The 22,138-nt window shown below is 40.0% G+C and overlaps 1 protein-coding gene and 2 long non-coding RNA genes across 3 annotated transcripts in view; 2 read left to right on the top strand and 1 right to left on the bottom strand.

The window, feature by feature from the left end:
* The window catches only part of LOC124263749 (multicystatin-like), a 56,261-nt gene that overhangs the window by 10,345 nt on the left and 23,778 nt on the right, over positions 1 to 22,138 (top strand). The gene's annotated exons all lie outside the window — the stretch shown is intronic.
* Positions 862 to 22,138, bottom strand: part of LOC124263755 — a 41,968-nt gene continuing 20,691 nt past the window's right edge. The window contains exon 2 of the long non-coding RNA XR_006894927.1: positions 862 to 939. This is a non-coding gene — a long non-coding RNA (uncharacterized LOC124263755). The remainder of the gene's footprint in view (positions 940 to 22,138) is intronic.
* On the top strand, positions 2,977 to 3,652 carry LOC124263754. The gene is made up of 3 exons (XR_006894926.1): positions 2,977 to 3,095; positions 3,220 to 3,315; positions 3,564 to 3,652. It is a non-coding gene; the product is annotated as an uncharacterized LOC124263754 (long non-coding RNA).

Raw genomic sequence — 22,138 nt, forward strand, 5'->3', positions numbered from 1 at the left:
GCTGTACACCCTCAGACCCAGCTGTGTGAAGTGAGGGTATGGTCCCCAGCCTGGACAAGTGCAAGGAGGTTGACAGACCACCACTGCACCGAACAAATCAAACGTCAACTTGGAGCTGTTACTGACGCCGACGTCAAGGACCAATTCATCCAGATGCTGGCACATTACGCCATCCAAACAACAAACGCGCTGGACGGTACAAACAAAACATATGTTGAACTAATTTCTGCTAAACCCAGGTACGTGTCAAAACAAATAGCTTTTGTTATCTTTAGAAGATGCCAATCTGTCCGAGAGCAGATGGCACCATGGAATACGAAATTATGAGGATCTATTTCCTGGACTTATGAACAGATAAGCTTGTTTGATGTACGATGTCGACGCGTTGTTACTACAAACTACTAAAGTAGTTCACAGATTCATACACTTAGTAATATAAGGCCACTTCCATTCCGTGGAAGATGTTTTAGATCTATTGGACATATATTGTCAAACAACTTTGTGTCGAAGTCGATACATAAATGAGAAAGACATACTGACATCGAGGTTCAATATCTTTACTTCATACGGAAGGTGGGATTAATTTGAATGCTCATAATGAATCTCTCAACTTAAGGTTGTTGCCGGGACAAACTACTTCTTCAAGATCCGCGTTCGCCAAGGAACCCACGTAAGTGTATTTATAACTTGTCAATCCTCCTTCCACCCACAGGCGGATCCGGAGTGGGGTGCAGGGACGCCCCCAGTACTGCTTGGGTGTTTTTATCACATTTTAATTTGAATAAAAGCTGTACTGGTGACAACTTACTATTTTGGATAACAATACTTTGGAATATGTGTTTTTAAAAGAATCAATCAAAAGGAGTCCCCAGATTTATTGTTACAAACTGACAAGGCATATAGAGTACTATATGGTACCAAGATTGATTGGTTACAAACCTATAACGCAATCTCATTGTGGAGTACTTACTATTTGTTACAATGTACCAAGACTTATTAGTAACAAACCTACCTGGCAATCTCGTCGTGGAGTACTATTTGTTACAAGGTACCAAGATTTATTGGTTACAAACTGACAAGGCAATCTAATTGTGGAGTACTTACTATTTGTTACAAGGTACCAAGACTTATTATAATCTGTTTGCAGTGAAAACGTACCGATGAATTTCACTGTAAACAAAAAAGTAAATAAAATTAAGTGAAATTAAGTTTGCGAATCCTCATAATTTTACCATGCCAAATGAACATTAAATCTCAGAATTTTATTCAACTTAGGATAAAAGTTGTTTAACAAACGATCATAGATTCAAATCGCTATTATTGGTTTGTATTACAAGGGGGTAAGCGCAGTAGTTGGAACAGTGAAACAAATGCACGTGCTGTACGTGATGAGCATTAACTTAGACCAACCCTACTTGTTCTCGGTGTTTCATCTAATGTGCATACCCCCTTGTAATACAAACCAATAATAGCGGTTTGAAACTATGATCGTTTGTTAAACAACTTTATCCTAAGTTGAATCTAAGTCTAGATTTGATGTTCAATTGGCAAGGCAAAGTTATGGAGGATTCGCAATCTTAATTTCGCTTTTAATCGTTTTTTACTTCATCGGTTTTTCACTGAGTGAACATTCTATAGTAACAACGTTTTCACTCGTCGTGTTACAAGGAACAAACGATTTATTGGTTACAAAACCTACCAGAGCAATCTCGTCGTGTAACAAGGAACAAAGACTTATCGGTTACAAACTGACAATGCAATCTCATTGTGGAGTACTTACTATTTGTTACAATGTACCAAGATTTATTGGTTACAAACTGACAATGCAATCTCATTGGGGAGTACTTACTATTTGTTACAATGTACCAAGATTTATCGGTTGCAAACCGGCAAGGCAATCTCATTGTGGAGTACTATATGTTACAATGTACCAAGATTTATCGGTTGCAAACCGGCAAGGCAATCTCATTGTGGAGTACTATATATATGTTACAATGTACCAAGATGTATCGGTTGCAAACCGGCAAGGCAATCTCATTGTGGAGTACTATATGTTACAATGTATCAGGATTTATCGGTTGCAAACCGGCAAGGCAATCTCATTGTGGAGTACTATATGTTACAATGTATCAGGATTTATCGGTTGCAAACCGGCAAGGCAATCTCATTGTGGATTGCTACTCTATACTTTACTATATGTTACAATGTACCAAGATTTATCGGTTGCAAACCGGCAAGGCAATCTCATTGTGGAGTACTATATATATGTTACAATGTATCAGGATTTATCGGTTGCAAACCAACAAGGCAATCTGGTTCCAAGTTAGGCAATGTGTGAGGTACTAGTAATTATTTGCACTGATGTACACACGTCTGTTTCATGGGAACTGTACGTTGACGTTACCATTATATACCCTGCTGCGTGACATCCGTATGTCGTAACAGACTCAGCTGTGTGACATCACTTTTTGGCGGCAAGTATGGATGAACTCCATGGGTCACGTGACAGAACACAATTGCGCCACGGTGAGCAGAAGAAGCCTCGGAGGTGTGGATCCCACTCAGCTCTCGGCGCCATTGCAACAAGCTGTGTCGTTCGCAGAAGATGCTTTGAACGGGAAGATGAACAACATGTTCCGGTTTGTGGTGGAGAAAGTGGAAAATATCTCACAAAAGGTTTGCCCCATTACAATTCTTCCGGCTGGGATTTTGGAGACAAAATATTGCGATTTTTTTTCTTTGAAATGAAAATTATTTGAAAGATTAATTAAATTTCACAACTCATTTATGTTTAGGACATCAAACGTTTTAAAAATGTTTTAGGTCTCAATATTACCATCAATAGTTTACTACAAGATATCATTCTTTAAAAGAATACGCCCCAGCCATCTTTACACCCTTGAAGTACGATGTATAACGAGATCACTTATCTTGTGTTAGATAGTGGTAGCTAATTGTCACTTGTCTCTCTATAGACGGAGGTGGCTACAACCTACTCACTTGACCTTCACCTTGTATCATCCACTTGCCGGAACAACGGCAACTCCTACGGCAAAGGAATCACCGACTGCACCCCCAACTACGGAATGTTGCAGGTAATCTTACATACACATTTGTGCAAAGTTCTCAGCAGCAAAGTGAAAATATCATTCGTAAGTAATGATTAATTAGGATTTGTTATTTTGGCTGGTGCTGTTAGTGGTTGTTTCTCTGATGCAGCGCATGACGTGCCAGGTGACGGTTGTGTACCGGCCGTCGAGCAGTCGCAAATATAGCCTGGCCTCCGACAACTGTGGACAGATGCAACACGTCTAGGTAAGCAGAGCAGTTTTCAGTGTCCCTTGCTCCAGGTCAGAAATGATAAAACTGCCATAGATAAGCACTCCTTCTGAACAGAGGAGCGGAACATTCGTGAGATGAACACATTTTCTGCCAGACATGTATTCACAGGTTCCACCGTTATCATTATTAGCCTGTCGTAGATTCTTTAAAAAAAGTACAATTTTAATCCCTGCACATCCGATAAGGATTTGAGGTTTAAAGTTATTCTTTTTAAATTTCAGGCTTGAGTCCAAAGTGGTAAACCAGTCGACCAAATATAGTTGTTCTCGGTGTCTCTCCAACCATCTTGTTTTAAACTGTTTTCATGCCATAACATGGTGTTGTTATTTTTTTATAGTTCATGTACATAATTTATTTAGACCATAAACAATTAACAATTTTGTAATAAACATATTTTTCTGTGTGAAATCTTCTTATTCAAATCACCTCCAAAAGAAGTTTTTTTTTGGTTGACCATGGTTGATGTCCAGAAAGGAATTGTATATTTCCATGCAGTGAAAAACATCCATAACAAAAATGCGGTCTCCCCATTCCCACTCCCAGGGACACAGTGAAGATCTAGGTTAGAATTGATCTTCAGCAACCCATGGTTGTCATAAGAAGCGACTCAGGGGATCGGGTGGTCAGGCTCATTGACACATGTCATCGTAAACCCAGTTGCGTAGATTGATGCTCATGATGTTGATCACTGGATTGTCTGGTCCAGACAGATGATTAACAGATCGCCACTATATATAGTTTGGCATGAAATGCATGTGGACCCGGGTTTTTTTTAAATATCTCTTCATCCAATGATCCAATCGATCTCAAACTGTGCAAGTGGATGTTTTGTCAGACAACCTAATCACATTGTAAATCACCGATTTTATGCATTTGTATTAAAGAATCTGTCTATGTAACTGTCAACAAAATAAACAGCAGAACGCAGATTGCTTGCAGAGGGAGGGAGCCAATGACCTGTAACAGCGGCAGTGTTGGGTCATAAAGGTCAACGTTCGTCAATGTAGGTCAGCTATGCACGTGACAGGTACGAAGAGGTGTCACAGGTCGTGAATAGGGTAAGGTGGGTGCCAACTGTTAACCATCATACGGAGTTTGTTTCTCTGAGTTGTTCAACATTAACCACAAAACCCATTAGTGAGAATTATTCTGTAGGTTAAAATCTTTAAATTTGTAATGTTAATGTCATGTTTTGTTTATGCAGTACCTAAGTGGAAATGCATTTAAAGAACACAGAAAGTATATTTACACTAAATCATTAATCGGACCACCTATGGTTAGAACTCAACAACTGTTAAAGCCCCGTTCCCTCGACACAAGAACACACACAATCATGCACACTCATTGAAGAAAAGATAGAATGAAGACAAAAGTGTTGTTTTGGTGTCGTTCACATTCCAAATTAAGCAATGCATTTCTAACAGCTTTAAGCATATAGATAGTTAATATTTATATTTTCATGATAATTTTATGTGAAATGAGTGTTTCATGTTACACTATAAGTCGTTGGAATTAGTCAGTGCTGTCATTGTTAAAAACAGTTATATTTCTTTGAGCTTATCTGGCTGAATACTATTATTATCTGTAAATATAACAACAGAATTAAACTTCATCAAGTTCACTCCATGCTTCCACAGAGGAGTCATCAGTGTCCAGACGAATGACAACTGGATTAACTGTTTGCTCCTTCAAGCCATCTTTGAGCCAGTACTCTTTCTCCACCTTCTTGACATGTTCAACACATGCATGCCAGGTGCAATGTCATGTCACATATAGCAGTGTTGAAATGTGCTTGACATCATTCAACTTGAATGATTGATTTTTCCAGGCCACTGTACTTTTAAGGTCTCCCCAGATAAGTTCGATTGGGTTGAGATCACAGTGGTACGGTGGTAATCTCAAGGCCTTATGGCCGTGTTGGCGTAGCATGTTGTCAATGTTATATGTGGGTGGAGGTTTGTTAGGTTTAATCAAAGAGTACAACTGTGGTTTAGTGGCCTTAATTGAAAATTGTATATTGTTATTTGTTAGCCATTGCTGCATATCTGACTTCTTTGTATTGGAAGTTGGGCACCTATTGTTTGGATCTCGAACACTGTGATAGGGAGCATTGTCCATGACAACAAGACTTTTGTAAGGCAGAGCTGGCAACAATTGTTCCTCAACATACTGTGTGAAAACCGTTGAGTTCATTTCTGTATGATAGTCCCTACCATCTGTGCTCTTTGACTGAAATACCAGATCACACCCAGGTAGGAATCCACGGTGGGAACCAGCATGAAGAACGATTAAACGTTCACCTTTGCCTGTTGGTATTTTCCTACCATCACTGGGATCAGTGGGTAGCCACTATCTGGCAGCAGTATGGTTTGCATTGACCCAGGTCTCATCCAGATATAGGTTCGAACCCATCCTCTCTTGCCTGCTTAATTTCTCTCAGATAGTTACACCTTATTTTCACAATATCAGATCTCTCACACATTACAAGTTTCTGGTTTGCTACCTTCTTGTACTTGTATCCAAATTTGAGCAGTAGTTTGCTTAGCATAAACCTAGAAACATTAATGCCGTGATCCTCTGCAAGGATGTGTTTTAACTTTCTTGTGGACAGGTGTTCATTTCTAGCAAATAGCCGGTGAATGACATCTCTGATGACCCTGATGTCAAAAGAATCTAACTTTGGATGCCTACCTTTTTGTACAAGGTTTTGTTTCTTGGTTGTTGGTTTATTTTTCACAATTTTTAGCACGATGTTCTTTTTCATGCCAAGAGCAAAAGTTGTACGTTTCATGTAAACTATAGCTGGAACATTGCTGAGTGCTGCGGTAAATAGTGAGTGAGTATGACATTACGCCGCTTTTAGCAATATTACAGCACTATCACAGTGGGAGACACCAGAAATGGGCTTCACATATTGTACCCATGTTGGGAATCGAACCCGGTTCTTCGGCGTGACGAGCGACCGCTTTAACCACTAGGCTACCCCACCTCCCCGCTGGGTTAAATAACAAACAAAACTCGGGATATAGACGGTCGGTATTAGCTCCCCTTTGTGCTCTTAACTGGCAGCTTGAAGTACCTGTTCCCGAGATGGTGAATGCCCCCTGATTCAAGAACAAGAAAGGAATGCCACTCATCACAGTTGTGTGAGGTAACAGATGCCAATAGATTATTTTTGCTTTCCTTGTTTTAGTTAGCAGAGCAAAAAACATAAGTAGGGCAGATGTCTCAACGTAAATGTTGCATCAGCAGCCAAATTAGCATCAGAATTAAGGTCTTCAAGCTCTACAAAACCATCATCATGAACATTAGATGTGGTCCCCAATCATGAAAAGTAACATCCTCAAACTCTACAATACCATCCTGAACAGTAGAAGTTGTATTCGATAATATGGAGTAACATCTTCAAGCTCTACAATACCATCCTGAACAGTAGAAGTTGTCTCCGATCATAAGAAGTAACATCTTCAAGCTCTACAATACCATCCTGAACAGTAGAAGTTGTCTCCGATCATAAGAAGTAACATCTTCAAGCTCTACAATACCATCCTGAACAGTAGAAGTTGTCTCCGATCATAAGAAGTAACATCTTCAAGCTCTACAATACCATCCTGAACAGTAGAAGTTGTCTCCGATCATAAGAAGTAACATCTTCAAGCTCTACAATACCATCCTGAACAGTAGAAGTTGTCTCCGATCATAAGAAGTAACATCTTCAAGCTCTACAATACCATCCTGAACAGTAGAAGTTGTCTCCGATCATAAGAAGTAACATCTTCAAGCTCTACAATACCATCCTGAACAGTAGAAGTTGTCTCCGATCATAAGAAGTAACATCTTCAAGCTCTACAATACCATCCTGAACAGTAGAAGTTGTCTCCGATCATAAGAAGTAACATCTTCAAGCTCTACAATACCATCCTGAACAGTAGAAGTTGTCTCCGATCATAAGAAGTAACATCTTCAAGCTCTACAATACCATCCTGAACAGTAGAAGTTGTCTCCGATCATAAGAAGTAACATCTTCAAGCTCTACAATACCATCCTGAACAGTAGAAGTTGTCTCCGATCATAAGAAGTAACATCTTCAAGCTCTACAATACCATCCTGAACAGTAGAAGTTGTCTCCGATCATAGAAGTAACATCTTCAAGCTCTACAATACCATCCTGAACAGTAGAAGTTGTCTCCGATCATAAGAAGTAACATCTTCAAGCTCTACAATACCATCCTGAACAGTAGCAGTTGTCTTCGATCATAAGAAGTAACATCTTCAAGCTCTACAAAACTATCATGATAAACAGTAGCAGTTGTCTTCCAGAAGTAAGATTGAGAAGCTCTACAGAACTGCCATATTAGTGTATATTCACTTAGTCCATAGACGACACATCAATGCATTGTCCTGGTGGAACAACACACCTCTTCTGTGTTCCACATGTGGCCTTGATATTCTCATGCTGATTTGTGGAAGGAGTACAGCAGCCAACGTTAGCCTGCAGCCATGTTGGAACTTCTTCTCTTTCGGATGCAGTTTGAATATATGGTTTAGTTTATGTATCTTTTCTCCACCAAACGTGTTTCAGTGGGCGTTTCAGATGGTTGATGAAGAAGGTCTCCACAATTATGATCCTGCTTCTGATGCAGACCTAGAAACACTGGTGGCCTGTGTTTTTCGCTTGATATTTTCCAGGCATGAAAAAGGTTGTGGAAGCTGCTGTAAAATATGTCCGATCTTGGCTGGCCCAATGTGAGATCCAGGTGTAAGAGTCTTCCCACCCAACTCATGGAAGGGTGTTCACCCCTAGGGATAGAGGATTTGGTACTGGAGGTAGACCAGAGACCACATAAGGGACCGTTCATAATTTATTGGCGGGGAGGGGGGAGAGAGAGTAAGGAAGAAGAAAGAGAAAATGAGGATGATGATTTAAGGAGGGGTCACCCATTTTGTTCTGGGAAGGAAGGGGGTCAGCAATTTTGTACACATGTACTAGTGTAATCATCATTTCTCTTTCTCTCTCCCTCTCCCCCCCTCTCAAAAAAAATAAATAAATCAAAATCAAAAAATAAATAAAAAATTTATCTATTTTTATTATGAATGGTCCTTAACAGTGTATGGTTTCGGGACAGAAATATACAGCAAGAACCCCAAAACAAGAAGGAATGCTTTATTTAAAAAAAGGACCAATCCTAATTACCTTACTTAGTGAAAAAATCTCTTACACTTTACACACTTACATAAAAATACATTCTAACAAAATTTATTCTTTACTTTAAAACACAAGTCGTTTGACGTATTAGGTCCATCCTCTAATCAGGTTTCAGCATCACAACTAGTTCTCAACACAAATAGTTTTCATCCCATACATCACCACCAAAATTAATTCTTTCCAAAAATGTGCATGACAAAAACAAATGTTAAGACTTTAATCAATATTGAAAGCTGTGGTGTTTGGAAGTAATGTCAATAAACATGTTTTCAATGGTTAAAACAACTGTTGTCACAGCAACATTATCAGTGGTAAATATCTAACACCTCACAACAGAGCAGGTCCATAAGCAAAACTAAAAGTACATATCAAAATAACTGTTCTGGTTATAAATACCAAAATACATTTCAGAGTGGATGTTTGGTCTCATGAGATTTACACAAACGGGAATACGAAGAACTGCAATACATACAAATCAGTATTTGATCTCTTTAATCAAAGGTATGTTAAAGATTCTTGATTAAATATGATGTTAGTCAAGGAACTTCCTGAAAAATGTGCAAAGAAAAAAGGATGCAGTGAAAACATAAATTTTCTGATTAAAAGGGGATTCAAGTGTTCCAATATAGTTCGCAAGAAGAAGAAGACAAGCAATTAAGCATGAGTCAGGATAAGGAAAAATATAAATTTTCTTAAGTACAAAGTAGTGACCAAAATGTTACTTCAAACGAAAAGTTGGGATTATAATATAAACCAGTGCAAATTTACAAAATATTGAAACATGTACAATCTCACTTGTTTGAGTGGCATTTTAGAAGTTGAGACGTACAATATATAACAAGTTTTATGGATAACAACTTCTTTATTTTCGTGAGTGCGACGTTTCGATACAGATTCTTGTACCGTTGTCAAGCAAGAGTGATACATGAAGTGTAGGAGCTGCATATATATGTGGCAGGTATGAAGTCATGTAAGGTTTGGTTCGTTTGAAGTTGTCATTGTTTATAGTTTTAACGCAAGCAGTATCATTTTTAAGCGTTAGTCTATGGTTATTTTTAGATCTTGCCTAGTCCATTACGGGTATAAGGGGTGTCAAGAGATTGTGTCATCGCTTGTGTTGTGCCCTTTGACTTGCTTGGCCCCTTGTGTTGATTGGTTCTTTTAAAACACTAAACATTACTTGCACGTCAGCCATTGCACTTCACTTCAATCCGATCGCAGTTCAGAGCATAAAACAACTAACACGTCCGATCTAAAGGTAGGAACAATATTTCAAGTATTTTATATATGTTGTACTAAATAACAATGTTATTAGTGCTAATTAAATGTTCTTCATGATAATAAAATAGGTTAAAGTATATTTGTGCAATTGTAAATATTATGCCAAGGTAAGTAGACAATCTTGCAGTGATATAGTAAATAACGATCATGCTTAAAACTATGATACTTTGTTTATTTGAATGATGTTTATGCATAGGTTATTTATTGTGCATTATAACCATAGCGCACTTGTTTGCATTGTACTTACGATGCAGAATGATTGAATGTGTGATTGATTTTGGGTATGACCTAATGTGGCTTACACATAGTTACGTCAGTACCGAACCATAGCTATTGATTGTTGTGATTTGTATACATACATATTTAGAATATTGAGACTTTGGTTTGCTTGTTCTTGTAGCAGCAGTATATTCCTCTTGGAGGCGTGGCTCTTCTACACCCAGTGTCACGCACAGGGTATGAACGTTATCATTGTGTCATATGTATAAAGTTATTATGTTATTCACATAGTTGATGGATTTTATGTATTATGTACAAACACGTTCACCATAATGTGTACGTTGGTACGACGTATTTGAAACGTTATTCTAATACCAAGGAGTTACCGTTCTTGGTGGTTCAGTCAACGTGTTAATGGCTATGTACCTATTACCACAACAACATTATATAATGTGCACCTGTTGACATTAATTGATATTACACTCATTTCTAATGTTAGAAATGATATAAAATTCAATGATTGTATATATTTATCTATATTTACATGTTTGCCCTTAACTTGGCACTTATTTTGTAAACATGTGTTTCAGGGTGTCTGTCAATAAAGAATAGATCTCACAACCCGTAATCAGTGTCTGGTCCTCAGTATTCCCATTCACGTCCCGGTTACATAATGGAGCCCCCAGTGAGGATCTTTGCAGACTATTGATGACAGAGCCACCACAGGTTGAGAAGGATGAAGCATTGCCTGCATCTTGCTGTTCGTTGAACCGGTCAGTGCACAGGTTTCATTTACAGGACTGATTGTAACACCAGTGCTGGGACTTGTTCTGTGATTACCTCGGACATATGAGACTTGAGCTGACTTGAGCTGAGTCTGGACACTTGTGTGTCATAAGCGTGTGCTCATGAGTTCTGACTTTATTGAACTGTGCATTATGTGCGTCACGTGACTTACTTGATGTGATATATTTACCTGACCCAATACCTCTTGGTTTGAATTTACTTAACTTTGTCCAAGTACTTGCCACAATAAAGACCTTATTGTCATCCATCATATGCCATAGAGCAATTGTACTTACATTATGAAGCAGTGGGTGTTGATTCAATTCCTTTAGTTAAGGGCCGGCCATAGTTTGTGTGTGTTCTCTTGACTCCGTTGGTACCAACCTGTTTAGTTAGTTTGTGGATCCACACATTGAATTTTAACTTAGATCATTTCAGTCAGTATAATTTAGATATTTTATTTGTACAATTACTGGCTTTGCTTGATTAGTTATTTCTTAGCATCAGATCATATTTCAGGTCCGCATGTAAGTGTGAGAGTGTGATCTTTACTTTTCAGCTCTACCCTATAGATTAATTTGGTGACATCTAAACTTAGATAAACTTTAATTAGGGACTTAAACCCAGTGATACTTGTACCACAGTGACGCCTTACATCTACACTGCACTAGATTGCACTGCACTGTAACCATACTGTTTACTAATTCCAATGTTTCCCCATCTATCCGTTTATCGTGCAGGTAGACTGTTGTATATGCTGATATGCTGGTGATTGAATTCACACTCCCGCTTGTTTGTCCTGTCGAACTCTAAATTGCATAACCTGTCAATCATTACTTAGTTGTGTAGTTATTGTTCAGGTTTTGGGCTTGAATAATTGTTTCGAAGGTTTATTGTTGCTGGTAATCTTGTATGACGTTTCTTTAAAGAAACAAAACAACAGTTACCAACTCCAATAGGACTCTGTTCTTTTCTCATTCTTTTCAACTCATACTTTGGCCAAATATCTTAGCCAATTACCCATTCATTCTTGTATTCTGATTATACCTGATTGAACTAGTTCAGGATTTCACTTGCCTTTGACGGTGCAGCTTGGTATCCAGTGGGGATCAATCGGTTTATTGCGAGTTAAGCATATTTAGTTACACGTTCACAGTGTCAACTTTGTGTCAACTTCTAGTTCATTTCCCCTCTATATCTCTACAACAATGGAGCTTGATAAGGATGGATTGAAAAGTCTACTAACAGTGTTTGAGAAGATGGGAATGTCTCCCAAAGTCGACACAGGGGAGGACTTTAAACAATGGATTCATGGAATGGCACAACAGGAAGGGCCCTTGATTAAACTGGAGGAAGGAACAGCCCACAAGATACCTACTGGGAACAATGATCCCACAGATCCTGGGACAAGCTCAACTACAAGTTACCATCACTTCCCTAGGCTTCCCATATTTAGTGGAGAGACAGACAAGGATACTACATATGATTTGTGGAGATATGAAGTTGACTGTCTTCTACAGTCAAAGACTCATACACGTGAAGTTGTCTTACAAGCTATCAGGAAATCTCTCAAAGGAGAAGCAGCTTTAATATCCATGAAACTAGGCCATAAAGCAAGCACAGAGGATATATTAGCTAAAATCAGGAGTGCATTCGGTACACTTAGGAGGAAGGAGAGTCTTATGTCACAGTTTTATGGTGCATCTCAGAAGGAAGATGAGGATGTGTCGGCATGGGGATGTCGCCTTGAGAACCTTATGTATCAGATATCAGAGCAGCGCCACTTAACCTTGGACGAACAGGATGAGATGCTTCGGAGCAAAATGTGGGATGGGCTCAAACCTGGATTGAAAAGCTTGGCTGCGCACAAATATGAGGTCATTTCTAATTTCGATGAACTACGTCTTTGTCTGCGAGAAGTGGAATTTGACCTTAACAGAAACAAGCCCACGGCAGAGAAAAAAAAGTCAGCTACAGCTAAAATGGCTTTCACTTCAGATAGTGCTGAGGCAGCTTCAAAGCAAGAAGTTCTTGACTTGAAGGAAATGGTGAAGGAAATAAGAGCAGAGATTGCAGAGCTCAGGTGCCAACATCAGGGTCAAGTTTACCAGCACCAGGTTTCAACTCCGCCATCCCAAGTACACCCCAGTTTCTCAAACCCCAGAGTCAATCATCCCCACAGACCTGAGAGAAAAGTATCAAGTGGAGGCAAAGGAAAATCTCCAGCATACACTGGTTCACAATCAAGCCATTTCTTTCTACACATCAGGTTTTGATGTCACCAATGAACAGCCATATGGAACTGACCTACAAGCATCAGGGATGCATCCTTATTCAACACAAGGAACAACTGGATATGTCTCTCCACCAGAGAGGGACACTGTGGAACAACACTAATGAAGAGTTGCCTAGATGTTTTAGGTGTGGTTACCCAGGTCATATTGCTCGGGGATGCAGAGTGAGACTTGATCACCTACGTCATCCTTTAAACTGGCCCAGGCCTATGGGAAGGGGCTGCCCTTGGAGTTGTTCATCACGCCCTACAGTACCAGATGGATTAGTTGGCAACAGTAATGAAGTTGAGATTGTAATTGAAGGAGTGCCCGTACAAGCATTAGTGGACACAGGAGCTACTGTGTCAATTGTCTCTGAGACCTTTTACAAATCTCATTTGCAGCACATTGCGCTTGAACCCATTGGAGATATTTTGGACATCGAATGTGCTGGTGGTCAGTCACTCCCATATCAGGGATATATACAAGTTAATATTATCCTTACAGGTGGAGGTATCAGCCCTCAAAATCCTGTCTCCAGTCTACTCTTGGTTGTTCCTGAAACAAGGTATAATGCACGTGTCCCTGCCTTGCTGGGTACCAATGTTTTGCAATGTCTTTTGGATGAATGTAGGCAACTCCATGGACCAAAATTCCTACAGAGGGCAGATTTACATACACCTTGGTACTTGGCCTACAGAAGCATTGCACTCAGAGAGAAAGAGTTAGTACGCAATGGATGGCGTCTTGGTTTAGTCAGGAGCACTGAGACTCAGAATATGATCATTCCTCAAATAGTAATGTTATCATAAAGGGTCGGATCACGAAGGGATTGACATCGCCAGGAATTTGTGCACTTCTTCAGCCTACCCACAGGTCATCGCTACCGGCAGATATTGATGTTGCTCCAACACTCATCACTTACAATAGTTCAAGGCCAGAGATTGTAAATGTACACATCTCAAATGTGACCATGCAGACCTTATGTATACCTCCAAGGCTCTTCTCTGTGAACTTCAACCAGTAACCATACATGATTCACCCAAATGCCTACCTGTTGAAGCAGATGTGTTATTGGATCAGATAGATATTGATAAGGAAGGATTATCAGAGGAGGAGATTAAACATGGACTGGATATGATCATGAGATTTCAGGATATATTTTCAAAGAATGAGGAGGATATTGGACAATCTTCAATGGTTCATCATCGAATAGAACTCACGGATAATAGACCATTCAAACAGCGGCATCGGCGCATACCTCCTACTATGTATGAGGAAGTTCGCAGTCACCTACAACAGCTCTTATCTGCTGGGGTTATTAGGAAATCGCACAGCCCTTGGGCTTCCAACATTGTACTGGTTCGCAAACGGGGACGGTCGACTAAGGATGTGTGTTGATTATCGCCAGCTGAATAAGCGTACCATCAAGGACTCATATGCTTTGCCGAGGATTGAAGAGCTATTGGATTGTCTTGGTGGTATGAAGTACTTTCAGTACTAGATATGAAGAGCGGGTACCACCAAGTTGAAATCGAGGAAGACCACAAGTCTCGTACAGCATTTACCATTGGACCGCTCGGGTTCTTTGAATACAACAGAATGCCATTTGGATTATCAAACGCACCGGCTACCTATCAGCGACTCATGGAAGAATGCCTAGAGGGTCTCCATCTCAAAATATGCCTCATCTACCTCGATGACCTTATCATATTTTCCAGGACCTATGAGGAACACCTTGAGAGGCTACAACTTGTTTTTCGTCGTCTCAAAGAATGTGGCTTAAAGCTTGCCCCAAAGAAATGTAAATTTTTTAAGCGAAAGGTTCGATATGTAGGGTATATCGTATCTGAAGCTGGGATTGAAGCTGATCCGGACAAGATTGACAAGATAAGACATTGGCCAACACCTTCTAATCCAGAGGAAGTCAGAAGATTTCTTGGATTTGGAGGTTACTATCATAAATTCATCAAGGACTTTTCAAAGATTTCAAGGCCTCTCTCTGAGCTTATGCCCAAATCTGCTTCGAAGAAATCTAGACAACCATCCAAGGATCAAGACTGGATCTGGGGCCCAAAACAGGAAGAAGCATTCAGTGAGTTAAAGCACCGCCTGTGTTCCCCTCCTGTACTAGGCTATGCAGACTATTCACAACCCTTTGAACTCCATACTGATGCAAGTACACATGGGTTGGGTGCAGTGTTGTATCAGCTCCAGAATGGCAATCTGCGTGTCATTGCCTATGCAAGTAGAGCATTAGGACGTTCTGAGAGGAACTATTCAGCACATAAACTTGAGTTTTTGTGTTTGAAATGGTCCATCTCAGAAAAGTTCCATGACTATTTGTATGGGCATGATTTTGTTGTGTTCACTGATAACAACCCTTTAACCTATGTACTTACCAGTGCTCGACTCGATGCAACTGGGCATAGGTGGTTGGCTGCACTAAGCAAACTACAACTTCAGTATCAAGTACCGTCCAGGAAAGGCTAATATTGATGCGGACGCATTATCTCGCTTACCAGATCATCAGGATTATGTTGAAGATGAGCAAATATCTCAGGAATCTGTGAGAGCCATTTGTGATACCATCCATGTCTCAAGTTTGGTTGAAAGTCTGTGCTTCTCTATGAATACAATTGAAGAGGATACGGAGCTTGAGGATGATCAGTGCGAGCTGAATGCAAGGGAATGGAGGAGAGCTCAAGCCAAAGATTCATCTCTTCGGATAATCCTAGAACACTTGAGAAATGGCACATCTCCAAATAGGATGCAGTACATCAATGATCCTGAAGTGAAATCATTATTGAAATGCTTTATCCAATTCCAAATGAAGAGGGGAGTTCTCTATAGAATTACCACTGTAGATGGAGAAGACCGAGAACAGTTGGTTCTACCGATGAAATGTCGCACTGCAGCACTGCGCAGTTTACATGACAACGTTGGACATCCAGGTAGAGATAGAACTTTAGCACTTTTGAGGGGATAGATTCTACTGGCCTGCGATGTCAAATGATGTTGAAGCACACTTGCAAAATTGTGAGCGCTGTCTTCGAAGGAAAACACCAACAAGCCGAGCTCAATGGTAAACATCAGACATCAGCACCTTTGGAACTTGTATGTATGGATTTCTTGACGTTGGAACCATCAAAAGGTGGATTGGGCATGTTCTAGTTGTAACTGATCACTTTACCAGATATGCCCAAGCATATCCAGCAAGAAAACATGTCAGCCAAAACAACTGCTGAAACTTTCTTCACAAATTTTGTCATTCACTATGGACTACCAAGGAGGATACATTCAGATCAAGGAGCTAATTTCACTGGTAAAGTGATGCAGGAACTGTGCCAACTGTTGAAAAATTGAGAAGTCCCAAACCGCCGTACCATCCATGGGCAATGGTATGTGCGGCTTCAATCGAACACTCTGTAACATGCTAGGCACTCTGGATCCCGACCAGAAAAGGAATTGGAAAGCCCATATAGGTCCTTGGTACATGCCTACAATTGTGTAAGACATGAGACAACATCAGCATCTCCATTCTTTTTGATGTTCGGAAGACTCCCTAGATTACCTGTCGATTTGGCTTTTGGATTGGACATAGAGCCAGGAAAATCCAGATCTATTTCTGAATACACCAAGTCCCTCAGGGAACGTTTGAAGCAAGCATATGAATTGGCATCTGCATCAGCAAAGAAGGCTCAGTCCAAACAGAAATCAAATTACGATCAAAAGAGCTCGTGCTGCAACACTCGAGGTCGGAGATGGGAGTCCTTGTAAAAATTGTAGCCTTTGCGGGACGACACAAGCTGGCTAACAAATGGGAAGATGGCGTGTATATTGTTTGTGAATCAACCTAAATCCATCTATTCCTGTTTTTCACAGTTGTGCAAGAAAATTGCGAGGAAGGAAGAAGACACTTCATCGAAATCTTCTGTTGCCTGTTGGCTACATTCCTAACTTGGAACCACCTGTTCCAACACCAAGACGAGTAACCCCAACGCCCAGACAAGTGATCCCAACACCCCGGAAAAGATCATCAACATCCCTGAAAGCCACATCAGAGATATCGCACAAGGATGATGAAAGTTCTTCAGATGGACAAGACTCGGACATTTACTCCTATTCATATCATGCTCCAGTGTTCACTGATTCATCAGTGGATGGGCCAGCTGAAGTACAGACAGCGAGGGTAGGAAATGATGAAGCTAGTGCTGTCCATGATGAGAGGGAGGAAGTAACGTCTGAAGATACTGGTCAGCCGGATCAGACATCAGCTGCAGGTGGCGATTTCAGAAATGAAGTATCTGATGAAGAGAATAATCAGCCAGCAGAAAGGGAAATGCCAACTCCAGTTCCACGACGCTCAGGCCGAACCCGAGTTCAACCGAGATGGATGCGGAGTGGGAGTATGTTCTCTGCGGTAGCTACACCAGACTGGTTGGTGAGGCGGATTATCTCAATTCTCTTGCCTCTGGGGCAATGTTTGCTCACCAGCCAGAGAGAAGCTAACTGAGGCTATTCTGGGTGTTGTCACTGGTAAATTATAATGATGGGGACATCATTTGTTGGGGAGGAAGTGTGTGGCAGGTATGAAGTCATGTAAGGTTTGGTTCGTTTGAAGTTGTCATTGTTTATAGTTTTAACGCAAAGCAGTATCATTTTTAAGCGTTAGTCTATGGTTATTTTTAGATCTTGCCTAGTCCATTACGGGTATAAGGAGGTGTCAAAGAGATTGTGTCATCGCTTGTGTTGTGCCCTTTGACTTGCTTGGCCTTGTGTTGATTGGTTCTTTTAAAACACTAAACATTACTTGCACGTCAGCCATTGCACTTCACTTCAATCCGATCGCAGTTCAGAGCATAAAACAACTAACACGTCCGATCTAAAGGTAGGAACAATATTTCAAGTATTTTATATATGTTGTACTAAATAACAATGTTATTAGTGCTAATTAAATGTTCTTCATGATAATAAAATAGGTTAAAGTATATTTGTGCAATTGTAAATATTATGCCAAGGTAAGTAGACAATCTTGCAGTGATATAGTAAATAACGATCATGCTTAAAACTATGATACTTTGTTTATTTGAATGATGTTTATGCATAGGTTATTTATTGTGCATTATAACCATAGCGCACTTGTTTGCATTGTACTTACGATGCAGAATGATTGAATGTGTGATTGATTTTTGGGTATGACCTAATGTGGCTTACACATAGTTACGTCAGTACCGAACCATAGCTATTGATTGTTGTGATTTGTATACATACATATTTAGAATATTGAGACTTTGGTTTGCTTGTTCTTGTAGCAGCAGTATATTCCTCTTGGAGGCGTGGCTCTTCTACACCCCAGTGTCACGCACAGGGGTATGAACGTTATCATTGTGTCATATGTATAAAGTTATTATGTTATTCACATAGTTGATGGATTTTATGTATTATGTACAAACACGTTCACCATAATGTGTACGTTGGTACGACGTATTTGAAACGTTATTCTAATACCAAGGAGTTACCGTTCTTGGTGGTTCAGTCAACGTGTTAATGGCTATGTACCTATTACCACAACAACATTATATAATGTGCACCTGTTGACATTAATTGATATTACACTCATTTCTAATGTTAGAAATGATATAAAAATTCAATGATTGTATATATTTATCTATATTTACATGTTTGCCCTTAACTTGGCACTTATTTTGTAAACATGTGTTTCAGGGTGTCTGTCAATAAAGAATAGATCTCACAACCCGTAATCAGTGTCTGGTCCTCAGTATTCCCATTCACGTCCGGTTACATATGCCTGTTGTTTCAGAAGTCGGGCTGATTTGGTGTGATGGTTTTACCAATGTGGGAATGGATATCTTGATGGGGGCTGATTCTAGTTTTAGACCTTTTGGCAGGAGGTGCCGAAGCGTTGCCCGATGGTTCTGTTGACTATTTCAGGTGGGTAGTGGTTTTGCGTTCACAAAGACTTTCCTCAGGTGTTCAATTTCTTCCTGTAGGTTTGTTGAGCAGATGTTTTGGCTCTTCTGGTCAATGTAGCCAGAGATGACAACATGAAATAGTCAACAGAACCGCCGAGCAACGGCTTCACCAAAGGTCTAAACTAGAATCAGCCCCCATCAAGATATCCATTCCCTACGATGGTAAAACCATCAACCGAATCAGCCGACTCCTGAAACAACAGGCAGGAATTCACTTACCTTCTAAACGACCCTCAGCTCTGTGGCAACCTCAATACCAACGAAGACTTCAAACCACGAATCAACAATAACAACCCAATGTGCTATTTTAAAATGAACTGTGATTGTGGACAATGCTACATAGGGTGAAACATCCGACTCCATCACCAGTCAAATTATCGAACACGTGACCTCGACTAATTCCGACACCTCAAATCAGCTACTGACCACATCAAAGCCAACCTCCCCAATCATCAAATAGAATCCGACATTCATATTCGCACAACAACAACGTGGACTTCACTAACGCCAAGCTCACAGGAAGCCATTCATCCAACGCACAAGCCTACCATCAACCGTGAACTGAAGACTCTCATTCCATCTGCTTATGATCCACTTCCTCCACCAAATGAGTCTAATAGAGAACATCGCATCCGATTTATAAACATCTCATTATAACATCTCTAACTCACTGTCACTGTCTTGCTGCTAACTGGCATCATCAACAGTACTGTTTCCACCAATCATGGCGCAATTATTGTTTCGACTCTGTCTATTACAGGTTGTTTCCTTGTTATATCTGGCTATATATGCACTCCTCACACTTCATGTATCACTCTCTTTGCTTGACAGCGGTGCAAGAATCTGTGTCTGACGTTAAAGCACTCACGAAAATAGAAGTTGTTATCCATAAAGAGCTTGTTATATAATATTACAATCTCACTGTATATATGAGCAATATATATAATGCGTGCATTTTGCTGTAAAGATAATATTCCTCCTCAAATATTATTCAATGCGTCTGTGTAAAATAAAATATTAATATCAGGCATATAAAGTTTTTGGAAACCATGGTCATTGCACACAATGTAAGCTAAATTGTCAATCATAATGAAAGGTGCCTTAATTTGGAGAGATTCAGCATTGTTCATTTACCAGTATATCTGTTTCTTTAAAGGATGCCAAAGTATGATTTACCTCAAACATATCACAACATATCCACATCCCCATGTGGGGCCTCATGTAATGCTACAAAAATGTTACAATACAATATATACAAGTTTCACACCTCAACAAACAGAGATATTGCAAGGTAATTGCTTTTGAAATTCAGATCTGCTTTTAACATTCAGATCTATATATGTGCCCTTTTCAGTGAGAATCATATTTTTCCAAATTACAGTATTTCCAACATGTTTTCCATTTTATTCTGTGTGTTGTGGTGCAAATATCGCAGGATCTGCAGCTAGAGGTGAGGTGATCTTTAGTTGACTACAGCAGATATTGCACAGTGTGATTGAGTCCGCTGCAGACACCACCTCGGCATTAATAAGCGTAGTACCCCTGGAAGAAATAAACAGTATCACAGGGTTGGTACCACTAGGGCCATTATCTAAAAACAAACATAGGATTCACTTATAATGTGTATGTGCATGCGTCGTGCACACAGATCCTAGATCAAGCAAATCAGTTGAAGTTAAGTAACAGCTCACAGAGAGTTGTTTAGGACCTTTGTCCTGCCCTCCAACAAAGCACACAATGTGGTATCACCTTTGGCAAAGTGAGTTTATTCAAACTGGCTTCTGTTCACGCAGGAGAAAATGGCACCCGGCAGGATGTCTCATGATTCACCTAACCTTCTAGTTTTTCCCGCAAAGCAGCTTGCTATCCGGGTAATAATGTCCATTAAGTTTAACATGCGGCTTCGAGCATGCCGCAGTAAAAGCGTGGAAGTAGTGCTATATAAGTGGTCATATCATTATTGCTATAATAGAGCAATGCGTAGCACACCGTGAAAGTATGAAACAAAGATACAAAATACCTTCCTAACCCCTTTGTCCGGCCGCGATTTTCTTATCTGAAGAAAGATTTAATTTGCAACAGGCAGTGTAGATATTTGTGATGAAGTGTAGTTGGTTCAGGATCGGCTTTGCTATACTATAGGACAAAGCCGTACCATCTTCCCCAGCCCAAAGCCCCAGCTGTTCTTCCGCGATCCAGTATGGTTCACTACCCTCTGTAACACATTGAAACACCTGCTCAAATCTCAAACACTGAAACACCTGCTCACATCCCAAACATCGTAAAACACAGTAGAACCACCTCACATCTCAAACATTGAAACACGGCACAACCTGCTCACATCTTAAACATTTGAAACACAGTACAACCTGCTCACATCTTAAACATTGGAACACAGTACAACCTGCTCACATCTTAAACATTGAAACACAGTACAACCTGCTCACATCTTAAAACATTGAAACACAGTACAGCCTGCTCACATCTTAAACATGGAACACCAGTACAGCTAGCTCACATCTCAAACATTGAAACACAGTACAACCTGCTCACATCTCAAACATTGAAACACAGTACAACCTGCTCACATCTCAAACACTTTGAAGCACAGTACAACCTGCTCACATCTCAAACATTTGAAACCCAATACAACCTGCTCACATCTCAAACATTTGAAACACAGTACAACCTGCTCCGCCTCAAACATTGAAACATTGTGTACAACTCACTGCCTAAACATTGTGGTACTCAACCTGCTCACATCTCAAACATTGAAACACAGTACAACCTGCTCACATCTCAAACATTGAAACCCGGTACAACCTGCTCACATCTCAAACATTTGAAACACAGTGCACCACCAGCTCCACATCTCACACAGAACAAACCTGCTCACATCTCAAACATTGAAACAAAGGTACAACCTGTTCCCATCTCAAACATCAGGAACACAGTACAAGCTGCTCACAAATCTCAAACATTGAAAAGACAGTACAGCCCTTCTCACATCTCAAACATTGAAACACAATTTTGAC

This window comes from Haliotis rubra, unplaced genomic scaffold (genome assembly GCF_003918875.1).
Source record: "Haliotis rubra isolate DU_JTF1 unplaced genomic scaffold, ASM391887v1 Scf898, whole genome shotgun sequence".
Taxonomy (NCBI): domain Eukaryota; kingdom Metazoa; phylum Mollusca; class Gastropoda; order Lepetellida; family Haliotidae; genus Haliotis; species Haliotis rubra.